Below are 12,970 nucleotides of genomic sequence, written 5' to 3' on the forward strand. Positions count from 1 at the left end.
CAGTGAGTCACAACTTGCTCATATGCAAAAAAAGCACATTATTATTATTATTATTATTATTATTATTATTATTATTATTATTATTATTATTATTATTATTATTATTATTATTATTATTGTGCTATAGTTTTCGTCTATTATTCTGTACCAACCTCGAGACTCTACGACATTTTTAATGAGATGTAGTCTCCCCACTTTTTGTTGTTTGGTTCGATGCTGGTTTCACTGTCCTTTTCACATCTTTGAAATACATAAGCACTGCATATCGCGAAAACTCGACAAGTCGCGCTGTTTCCGAAATGAAGCTCCCAGCCATTTAGTCACCCTGATATATCGTCGTCCTTCCCCATTCAAGGCACAAGCACCACACTGACTAATCGAGTGAGATTCTTGTCGTGTTTGGCGCGCGGTTGTGATATGCCTTGTAGCTCTTATCTCAGCCCGATGATTTCGTTCAAAAAGTAGCGAGTGGTCATAATGTTTTCGCTGGTCAGTATAAGTTTTGTTGGCATTTAATTTACTAAATAATCGCTCAGGTGTTACCGTCTTCACAGGTAAAAATGATATATAGTTGAAACATCACATAATTTTTAACATCCTAACATTATAAAGTTTAACTTCGAAACTGAAATGGGCCTCTTTCTGTTCTGGGCCTCTCAATGTTGCGGGCCCTGCAGGCCCTTTAGTTGCGCCACAGCATTCTCTCTACTCAGAAGGATAGGGACAAATAGAAAAATCAAAATTCATTCTGTCCATTTTTCAAGCATCATACACTTCATGAAAAAAAAAAAATCATATAATACTGATATGTAAGAAAATATTGGTATTGTTTGTTTTCTGTATACAAAGAACCATTTAGGTTTTTTATCTCATATTCTGGTAATAATCGAAAAAAAAAAAAGAAAAGAGCTTCATGTGATAAACGGACGAAAGAAAATTTGTCAACGCGATGCGAATGACGTTCTTTGCAACCTAATTCACGTTTTTCGTACAAAAACTCTATTCCTACCTGCAAAAAGAAAAGATTTCTGTTACCCGTCAATGGTTGAGATTTTGCCCTGCGGCTGAACAAGACGGCTTGCTGACTGACTACAGGTGCACGAAGGAAAAAAAAAACTGTTGGATTCCTCTCCCCGCCCACTTCAATTGTGGATATCCTGGACACATTTCAACTGAGCGGTACGATCTTTCAGTTCTTCCCAGTAGAGGTACCAGCAGTGATTGCTAAATGAAAAAGTGAGCATCTGGTGGCGAAAAGGCGAAGTGCTCGGACAAGGGGGTGGGCACAGTAACCTTAAGCGTTAGTTTCATAATGATGGGGACGCGAGTTCGATTCCGGCTGTGGAATTTAGGAAATTTTTACAATCTACACAACTGATACTTTTGATGTGTACTAACATGAAAAATATTCAATTTCTCTGGGTCTAAGAACTGAGTCAACTTCCTTTACAGATGAAATGCCAAGAACACAAAATTACGTCATACGTATCAACTTCATTCGTAACCGTCTGAAAAGTAACGTGTTTGGACAAGAATTGGTGAATACATAAGGGCTAAACACGTCCTTATTACTGTAGTATGGGCCAAAAATGAGTTCCAAGCAATTGTTCCTAGTTGTGCACAAATTGTGATCGACCTTACAATAGGGATCGTTAGTCACGAGAATGATCCTATTTAAGATGTCACCTCGCCTTTCTACTTAGAAGAAGGGCGAAACAAATTGCATTACTGTTATCAGCTAACAAAACTTTATATTTCATTTCTTGTTGTCATAAAATGATAATATTATCTGTAAATCCATAAACGTAATAATATTACTACTACTACTACTAATAATAATAAAGGAATAACATAATTACAATATAAATTACATAAACATTATCTTCCCATTCAGAAAAATTACTATTTACCACGACGGGATTTGAACCCAAGTAGCTGGAATGGGAGTTTCCTGCTTTCACAATTTTTTTTAAGAAATCGCCCAAACGGAGTTTTGTTCGCCACTGGCACCTCATGTCCTTTCGACGTATTCCAAACACTACAGGAACACGAACACAGAAATACTGAGGACAATTAAAATTCCGACCTTGCTCTTCAGAGGAATTCGAATCCCTAGTGGATTGCGTCTCATGATCAGAAGCCGAACGCCCGGGATCACTCGGCTAGTGCCAGCGGTAAAATTTGCCAAAAACTCCTCATATGAATATAAGAAAATAAACTAGTAGTTATGGAACATAAACATAGAACTGTCTATTTCTACACATGTTGATACAATTCAAAGAATGTAAAAATAATATATGTCTTCTTTTCTTTTTTGGAAATTACAAGGTGTAGAAATTATGGTAAAGACGAAATGTAATATAAGTCGGGACCACCCCTGCAACCGATGACCAGCAACGTAACTTAGATTATTTTCTGGGAGGCAAGAATTAATAAGCTTATTTGGGCCCCCTTGAAAAAGTTGATTTTCTAATTATTGGGCCCCCTCTCTCCAACTTTCTCTTAATCTTTATGAGCCCCCAGAGCCTGTGGGCCCTCCCCCACGGCAAAGTCTGCGGTTCCGTTAGTTACTTCCTGGGCCCATTCCATACATAACAAAATTATTAAGGGGGACAATATTGATAAATCTCAAAGCCATACGAATAAGTATTACTCAAATGGGTCCACGACTCATTTTTGTTTCATTTGCCTTTTGTGTGCTGTTTTGTTTATGTAATGTAGCGACCCTATTTGACGCTTCATTTCGAATTTCATGTTCGTATCGTATATGGAGTAAGAAAATTTTGTCTCAAAATGGGCCCCTCGAACGGCGGGGAGACACACAATTTGCTTATATTTTATTATTTATATTTTGTTTATATTTGTTTTTGTTATATATGAGTATATTATTTATATTTTCCCATGAAACGACTTTAACTAGGTATTAGTTTGGGTGGAAGTTTAAATGGCGCGCTGGGTGAGTGATTAGCGCATTGAGCTTCTATTTGGTGGACCCGGGTTCGAATCCCGGCCAGGCTGACACTTTTTCAAGTGTTTCAATTTCAATTTCAATGCATACTCAGTGTGAGAAGCTGTGGTGGACAAACACCGTGCTCGTGGGTTTTCTCGGGGTTCTCCCGTTTCCTCCCACTTTCTTCATTCCACCATTTCACTCATCTCTCATAATCACCGTCTCCTTTAGCCTAACCGGCATAACCGTGGGACGTAAAACTCAAAGATTTCATTTCATTTTCAGTGTGAGAAGCAAGATCTTACCTCGTCTAGAAAGAAAACGATGTTGGAATTAGGAGGATTGGAGGTCTCTCAATGGAGGCAATCATTTACAAAGTTATTTCCAGCAGTTGTTCTAGATTTGATATTTTCAGCTACTTTCAAGCATTTTCTGATTCAAATGTGATCAGTGTTTTTATTTCTCTGACTATACAGTATATAATGAAAAATACATTACATACAAAGCAATATTGAGATCAACATATGATGTGCATTGAACGACACGCTCTGAACCAGAGAGATTGATCTCAGAATGGAGAAATGTTTTGTGCGTCATCTACTCACAATTTTACTTCCATACAGACTTGACTCAGTGCTACCAACTGCTATCAGTGCCGAGAAAAGTTAGGAGTAAGTTGAGTTGCATCTGTCTAGGCGTTCTCACAAGTGCAAAATACCTGGACCACAAGTAATGAAATTAGAGCACTTAGGGGGGAAATACTTTTGTGGCTGGGTGTACACTTGAGGTCAAGTAGCTAACCTCACAAAAATTACCAAAGCATGGTATAAAATTATCAAATGTACAGAAAGCATTTAGGAAACACTCGCCCATTTGGGCACTCAGCTTAAATTTTGCTTTACAGATAACCAATTTCCAATTAGGTAAGCACAGAACTTACCTCCTAATATACACGACGCTGCTGTAGTGTTTTGTGCAATGGATAAGGTTTTAAGAAAACTTCTTGTACCCTCTCTCTTGTGGGGGATTATGCCGTAAAACAAGGCACGAGCTCCATGCTTGTTGCCCCCTTCGGACGATTAACAAGTGAAACGCCGAGGCATTGACTTCGTGTCTGTTGCCCTTTTGGGGGAATACCAACCGTCCGTCGTGACGCCTACTTAATTTCGGTTGTCTTTGGAGATAACTCTTCCAACTTCAACTCCGGAAGAGACAGTCATCTCTCCTCACGCCTTTTTGCCGACAAGTGCTAACTGTTGTGTCGGTGTGAACTTACTTAGTACTCAAGTTACATCTAATGACGTTTGAACTCACTAGCGAATAACTACGTACCACAATCGCCAACATCAAGAACTATATCTCTTGACTCTTGCACGAACAGTGCGTGTGCTATTATTAACACTATTCATTAGTGTCATCACCAGCATTGCAGTATTATTTGTGAGTATGCAGCCCAATCAAGAACTTATTCGCTGCTATTAAGATTCTTTGTCTTCTTCAAGAACTGTGCTATTAGCGGATCCATTACGATCCATCATTAACTCTCAATCACTTTTGACGCTAAAAGCTTTCTAATTATTACTTCCAGTCTGCTTACGCTATGACTGTTATACATATTTTCGAGACTTCATATATGACGTGTCCTGTTCTTGTATAAAGTCTACGGACTTAGCCGAGCCAATCAATAAAACTTTCAATCTCAAACCTCCTGTGTTGCTCACATCATTCCAAGTTCTCGCAGTATTACCTTATATGGATCTTTCTCATCGCTCTTTCGAGATCTCTATTGACGCTTCTCTCATCGGCGTTCGAAAGCTATTGTCTACTGGTAAAGCAGAACAACCTGTGGAGTGAGTCACGTTGGATGCCGTTCCATTGGATGCTGTGTGTCTACCATTTGTCTCACCTCCTTTCCAAGACATTCAGACCAGAAGGCCAGCTTGTGCGATGTCGTAATACTAAGAAGATTTCTGATCCCGTACGAAGCCCAGCGATGATGTTATCTTGTACAAAGTCCTAGTAATTGTCCTGCCCTGCTCTTGTTTTAGCCCCTCGAAACGCAAGTGACTAATTATATAATCAGTTTGTGATTTAGTGTGTTAAGTGAACTCTCGCTACTTGGTGTTCGAAATGGCTGTAGTGACGTCGATGGTAACCCAGAAGTTTTCATCTCAACTTCCAGAAGGCCTGTGGTAGGATCAGCGACTTCAAGTGGGTTACAATAGTTTCTTTTGTATTTCAATGTATCTATTGTTTGCACCAAGTCGCTTAACTGTAAAGGGATCACTTCCCAAGTAGTTTCAAAATTACTTTGAAACCTTTCTATTGTTTATTGTAACGAAATGCACATTTATAGAGCCAATTCAAAACGTTCCTTCTAGATCAGTCAATTGCTATTTATATTTGAGTTTAGAAGATCTCACTAATTAACAAGCGAAAGATACTTTTAATTAACAAGCGAAAGATACTTTTATTTAACAATAGCATTTGATATGATAACTGTTTATTAATATAAAACTGGCTGATAGAAGTGGTATTCCGACTCGCTGAATCCACGACATAATTGATTCCAAGCGGTAATATACGAACCCGCCACGCGACTAAGTGGTGGTAACGCAGTCATGCGAGCCCTACCTCAGAATAGTGACAGTGCTGTGAGATCTACTTTGGCATATTTCCCAGACATTGTTTAATACCAAACTCTCATTCTTTTGCGTACTAACACCGCTTGTCCGAACTCTTAAGAAAACCGCCACATTCTAGTTTTTGTATTCCTTTGAGACCTAAACACTGTCCCTCTTGACAAGCGGACATTTGAGATTCTTGTTGTTCGAGAGATGGATATGCGTGTTTCGCCTTCTGCGCCCTAGTTAGTTTAATATCGCGCTATAAATATAAAATCATCTACCACCCAGAGCTGCATAGCTCGCCTCTGATGCGGACTAATTTGAAGTCCCTATATAATCAGCCTGTTTCAAGGCTACGTATTCTTTGATAGTATTATTTTCGTTGTATGCGGACTTATTACAAGTCCTGGTGGCAAACAGTCTTTCCCAAGACTACTCATTCTAATGGTGTTGCGCCCGATGGGCTCCTGAGCGATTTATGAAATACAATGTGGTAGATTGTTGCGAATCGTTGTTCTTATGTGATATTTATGCTTTTGGCGGTATAAAATAAATCATGCTTGTATTGTTATTGATATCTTCGATGTCTTCACACCACGTAATATGCCCATCTTTCATATCTTTATTCAAGTTAAGCGCTCGTATTTCTTTGAAGTAATAATTCTTGATACTATAAATGCCTGCTTGGGAGAATGAATAAAATATTCATCATTTTTCAGAATGCAAGTGATACAAGCAGTGTTCTCAAAAATTCGAAACACTGAAAATCCTACCAGTCGGCCACGAGGATCCTGTTTGCCCTTGAGATCCTCGTGGGTGGAACAGATCTGACTCCAACATATAGGTCCTGCCTCTGTTGTGCTATGGTTTTGACGTCAGCCTCCTACTACATTAGATGACCATCATCGACATTTTTTAAAAACATATATTAAATATATCTCAAATACGCACACACACAAGGAAAACAAATATGGCCAAAACCAGATTCAGCACAGGAATGCACAGAAAGCGAGGCATTTTCCCGTGTTTTCAATAGAACCCCTGGCAGGAGGCAGGTAGTTCCAGGCACGGCTCATGGAACGGTCTCCAGAGTAATCACAATCGGCCTAGTCGATGAAGGAACGCAAACTACCTACAAGTAGGACTGTTCCGATAATCGAGAAATCGATAACAATTCGGTAAGATTTCAAAACCATTTCGTCGATAAAGAATTTTAATTTTATCGAATTATCGGACTTTCGAGACTCTCGAAATATTCGAGACACTCGAAGTTTTCAAGTCACTCCAAGTATTCGAGACATTCGAAATGTTAGAAACATTCGACGACTCTGAGACACTCGAACTGTTTGCGAGTCTCGAGTTGTTTGAAAGCAGCAAATACTGAAAGATTTCACTAAGATCGCAATTTATTGAGTCGTTTGAATATTTTGAAAAGTTTGGGATTATCAGTGTTTAGAAGAAACAATGCAATCGAGGTTATCATAGGTGTACATAATGTGTACTACATATATGCAGGATGTTGCCTCTCTTGAAATGAAGTGAAAGAAAAGTTTATTCCTACATGTTGTATTTACAAATGTTATATTTAGGAGTAGGGTTTTTAGGGGAAGTTTTCATAGGTAAAAAGGAAGGAAAAAGGTAACAAAACGCTATTTCACTAAACTATATATATATATAGTGGATATTGAAACCGAAACACCTAAGCAAATAGCATACCATGTTCTTGGGGCTCACCAGTCACCTGTAGTTTATATCGTACCTTTGGGCAATGAGTCACATGTGCGGGTCCTTGGTAGTCACTATAGTAAAAGAGGTTCATCAGTGAACATCAAATCGTATGTGCAGAGCGGAATAATGGGGGACATATCTAACTCCAGAAGAAAGCAGATCGTAGGGGCACGTCTAGCAGGTGCATCTGTATCCAAAATTGCAACACTTTGTGACGTCTCGAGCTACAGTATTCAGGGTGATGTGTGCATATGAACAGGAACGACGAACCACATCCAGGAGGAGCAACTGCAGGGAAAAACGGAATGGAAGTTACCTGAAAGGGACGTCAGGACAATGACTAGAACTGTTCCACGAAAACGGAAAACCATCACACGACAATCACTATGAAAATGAATACACACCTCACTGAACCTATGTGCACGAAAATAATCTGTCGACACCTGCATAAGGTCAACATTCATACGGCAACAAGACAGGGCTACGATACCGAAGCCTTTTCATCAGTAGCACAAATGCCGCAAAGCGGGTTCAGTGGTGCCAGAAGAATAAAATCTGAAAGTTGGATAACGTAAAACGTGTCATATTCTCAGATGAGTCCAGCTACACTGTTTTCCAAACATCAGGGAAACTGCTCGTCTGGAGAAGCCCCTCTGATGCATACAACTCAGACTCTTTGGAACTCACAGTCAAATATGGAGGCGAACTCGTGACGGTTTGGTGTGCAATTTCGTGGCACACTTTGGGCCCCCTAATTGTTTTGGAGGATCGTGTCAATGCCAAGGACTATAGGGCCATTCTGGAGGACATCGAATACTCTTCCCGGACGGTGGTGCAGTGTTCTAGAATGATAACTGCCCCATTTACACTGCTAAACTTGTCACAGAGTGGCTCGATGAGCATGACAGTGAGGTTGAACATCTGCCATGCTCAATCGCCGGATCTCAACATTATGAGCCTCTATGGGGTTTGTTAGGGGATCGAGTGAGGAAATTGTTCCTCTCCACCACGTGCACGTCTCTGCGATTCAAGAGGAATGGCTGAAAATCCTTTTGCAAAAGGTACAGGACCACTATCCTTCTCAAGTCGTGTTGCTGCTGTACTGGCCGTCAAAGGCATACATATAGTTAGTAAAGTATACACCTATATCAGTTGTCACTAGAGACAGGAATGAACCTAAAACTTCGTAGTTAACAACATTAACCAGTTCTAATTGTTAATTGTAAGCCTATTTTTATTTGGAGATAGAACGTCTACACAGACAATAAAGCTTTTTCGTACATCCACAGAGACAAGTGAGGCAAACTTTGTATTAACTTGGAGCTGCAAATTCAATAACTTTGAATTCTCCTGAAGACTAGTTTCAAGTTTTTTTCTTTTTTTTTTTTAACCAAACAATCAAATTTGTTTCACACGGAAGTTGATAGTGTACTGTTTTTCTGTCTTGTTTCAAGTTTCTACTGGCATCCATAACAGATTTGGCACCGTGGATGCAAACAAGTTGCCTGCAAATAATGTGTTTTCTCAGGCTGAGGAAGTTCACGCACTTTGGAAATTGAACATGAGTCGTTTGAAACCAGAGAAAGCACAAATTGCTTTCTTGTCAAAATTCTCATCTTAGAAGACAACAATAAATCCTCCATGCCCAGTAAGTAACATACGGAAAATTTGGAGAAATTAGAGTTTGGTTTCTTTGTAGGCAATAACATGATTCGAATTATTCATTTTTTTGTTGTTGTTTTTTCAGGGCAGATATGAACTGATTCGCAATATTACATTCGTGCCTAATAGACTAACAAATTCTATGAAGGACATGGGCCAAACAAGTTATATACGTTATCTTTTGAAACAGGTTTCAGTTTGTTAACTGTGAAAATCATGCGAACATCGAAGAAATTTTTAGGAATTTAACTTCATAATGTACTGGCATTGATTGGTTTTCTACAATTCACACACAGGAAACACACCAAACCGCTACAACCAAATACTGTACATGTATCTGTCCAATTGTGCTCGTGGCGTGATCTGCAAATGAGTTGTATGAGTCTCACAGGTGCATTTCATCCGCAGTAAATCCTGAATATTAGACATTGTATCGTATTATATGTTCCATCAGTTTCGATTAATTCTTTAACTAGGTTACTGCGCAAGGGAAGAAAGAAAGAAAGAAAAAAAAGAATTTATTCTCCTTCGGCATGACCAATTCTTCATTCAATTGAGAAAGCTGCAAATTTAGAAACAATAACAGAGATGATTATAGACACCACACACAAAGAAAAAAGGATTAGAGACAGTTTAATTGGAAAAAGGGATAAAGGTCCTAAACAGGGAGGGGGAAGGTGCTGGCAAATTATCTCTATCCCCATCTTGAAGCAACATTTGACACATTAGATACTTTCTTAGATCCTTTTTTGCGCTAACAAAAAAAAAAAAAAAAAAAAAAAGGCGCGTATAAAATCTTAAACCTATTTATATTTTTGACATTTTCATACGAGGAAATAATCTAGCTCCTTTTCTCAAACAAAGGATTTTAACTTGAAATTCGAGGCTTGCCAGCTAAATAACAGAATCTATTCTTTTGGCAACTGCAATCAGGCGATATTCGTAATTGTTCCTGTTACAAGTATTTTCTACTATAAATACTATGTAAGGAAGTGATCGTTTTTGTTTCAACCATTCTCAATTTAGTGCTCACTACAAATTAGAGGTCTCTAAAAAGGCATTATTCAATTTATGCAAAACAGAACAATGATAATTCTCCGAAGAGGGTAGGGTCGTTTGGACTGTAACGCAAACACCGGAAGTAGAAGCAAACGACTCCATTCTGAACTCATCGCTAATAACAATGAGGTCTTACGTAATTTCATTTCAGTTCATGGTCCTTGGACTCTTCTAATTTCAGACAAGGACATTCCCTGCAGCTTTCGTGTTTAGGTTAATCCAAGTGACGCCACACTGCCAATTCACATTATATATTCACAAGGCGTAAAGTAGAATTTCAATGTGGGGGTTACATACTCTGTGTAATCAAATTTCCTTGAAAGATAATCCCGATGGGTTCATACATTAAACGTTTCCACATAGCTCAATTCTGAAACGTAAGTCCATGTTAAAGACTGAGTTCCTCAGTTCGTGCTTGTTACATGCGTAATGGATTCGATTATGTTAAACTCCATACTGATACTACACAATGAAATCTTTCAGTTTTACGTCCCACTATTATTTCATATAGGTTAAATGAGACAGTGAAGATGAGAAATGAATGAATAGTGGAATAAAGGAAGTGGGAGGAAACCGAAAAATCTTGAGAAAACCACGCATATGGTTTTTATCCACCACAAAGCTCACTTGACGCGACCTGGAATCGAACCAGGGACTCCCACACCAGTAATAAACGCTCTACCACTAAGCTACCGTAGTCCAAACGCCACACTATAAACGTCAGTATTCGAAGCCTGGTCACGCCATGTAAGGGCTATTGTGAAAACTACCGTATACACGGTTTCATCCGAGTACTTTTGTTTTCCACCAATTGCATTATTTCATTATCAATCATGTTTTATTATCGCCTAGCCGACAGGAAAGAACAATGGATGCACAGGATGTTAAAACGCGGAGTTCTAAATTTCTCTTCGCGTTGCACAGTTCTACCTTACGCAGATTGCGCCCAGGCCCGTATTCATATATTGTGCGCCCCTGTGCTCTAAATAATTTGCCGCCCCTCCTCCCGCACAAACTTGTTTCAAACAAGGAAACAAGCCGTGATTTTGCAAACATATCAGCTCTTGTTGAGTAGTAGTTTAGGTAATACAAGTTGTAAAAGCTAAGATATAATTTTAAACGACCTAAATCTCTCAATGATGATTACGATGTGTTCTGCCCGAAGTTAGGTGTTTGACCCGAAGGTCTCTGGGCAAAATGAACCCATGGTAGTTTGCATTTGCCTTCCATGGGATGATGATGACATACTAAGGACGGGACCTACAGCTTAACTTGGAATCCGAACAACTTATGTCCCCACCCGAAATTTAACTCGAGACCTCTTGATTACAAGGCAACGAGCTTAACCACTCATCCATTAGGAACATATTTTCTCAATAATGGCATGTAATTTATTCATGTAGGTTTTAATTTACTGTTCGGAGAAAATGCATTCTATTAATTCTTAATCAACCGTTATGCCGTTTCTGTATTTCATAATTTCAGTTGAATTATGATTGATTTTAAAAAAATATTTCTTATCATTGTAATACTAAAACATTAAATTAAATACAAAATAGGCAGTGTTTTCGACATTGTTTAGTTTGAACTTATCACATAATTAAAGATTATTGTGAGTTTACTCCACTCCTCAGCGCGGGGCGAGATTTTAAAAGTAAACGAAAACGACAGATATTACTGTTGAATTTATTGTTTTCGAGGTCGCTGAGTTTAACGATATCAGATTTCATGATGTTCAAAGTTCATCCTCACCCCTTGGGGTGGGGGTAGGGGAGAGTGATTTTTTAAAAGTAATCAGATAATATAGCTAATCAGTAACTAATGTAATTACAACGAATTAAGCACATTACCTAAATACGGGCCTGGTTGCGCCCTACAGATTTTTTAAAAATAATTTTTCATTAAAAAATAGCCATAATCAAACTTCATTATTAATGCTTTTAAGCATGCACAAGTTGTGAAGGTGAAGTTATATAAATAATACATTGAAACATTAAAAGAAATATTTTAGTTTAATGTCCCACGAATATGGTCTTTAGGCTAAGGAAGAAGGATGATTAAGGCAAGTGAATGACAATGAAAGAATTGGTGGAATGAGAATGTGGAAGGAAACGGGATTATCTTGAGAAAACCTACAGACCGATGCTGTCCACCACAAACTTATTTGGCCACGAATCGAAGCAAGGACCCCACACACCAGAACGAAGCGCTCTATTACTGAGCTACCATGTCCCCTGAATATTTTAAAATAATTACGCCTGTCATAGCAAAAAATGTAATCTCTTTCAACTGAAAGGAAAAATATGTGGCAAGAGGCTAAGTAGATATAGACTGATTCTGTTGAAGAGCAAGAGGGCACAGGCTTCCAAGTGATGTAGCCTGCTATGTATTTAACATGTAAGTTGCTGTAGGACTCTCTCTCTTGGAGGGTGGGAGGGGCAACTTGGGCATCGTTTTGCGGGTGAGGTTGGGTGGCTATCTTTGATCTTACGACTAAACAGCCTTTATTTTTCTGATGTGGATTTCTCTGCACTTGGGTGATGATAAACTACAGACCTGTATTCGTCTCATGTTTGAACAGATCACCCTCGCCTGTCATTTTATGTTATCTTGTAATATTCATAGAACACGAATCAACTTGCTGCGAACTATCATCGAAAAATTCAATTATCTTGCAATTCACTCATTAAAGGACCTATATGGAACTGTAGCAACTTGCTATCCTAATAATTAAACTTTGTTCTAAATCATCTACCATGCTGCTCAGATCAATCCTGATGCCCTATCGTTCAGTGTCTCTACTGCAGAAGGGGGTCAAGGGACTTCCGGTGGACCGTATGGGACTGTAAAAGCTACGTACAGCCTTGCGCCTCTTTTTGTGATTTTCTAAGGGAATATTCAAAAAATTTTCCCCTTTACTTGATTATAGATTCTTGGTTCTTAA

The 12,970-nt window shown here is 38.7% G+C and overlaps 1 protein-coding gene across 5 annotated transcripts in view; it reads right to left on the reverse strand.

Annotated features, from left to right (window-relative positions):
• Positions 1–12,970, reverse strand: part of LOC145666688 (OTU domain-containing protein 7B-like) — a 189,058-nt gene that overhangs the window by 78,148 nt on the left and 97,940 nt on the right. The window contains exon 1 of one of the 5 annotated variants that reach the window (XM_081734169.1): positions 1,036–1,178. The exons of 3 other annotated variants lie outside the window; for them this stretch is intronic. The gene's annotated coding sequence lies outside the window, so the exon portion shown is untranslated. Of the gene's footprint in view, positions 1–1,009; positions 1,179–12,970 lie in introns of those variants that run through there. One more of the 5 variants, XM_081734170.1, reaches the window with a different exon arrangement.

The sequence above is a fragment of the Thermobia domestica genome, chromosome 12, assembly GCF_964235325.1.
Source record: "Thermobia domestica chromosome 12, izTheDome1.hap1.1, whole genome shotgun sequence".
Lineage (NCBI taxonomy): Eukaryota > Metazoa > Arthropoda > Insecta > Zygentoma > Lepismatidae > Thermobia > Thermobia domestica.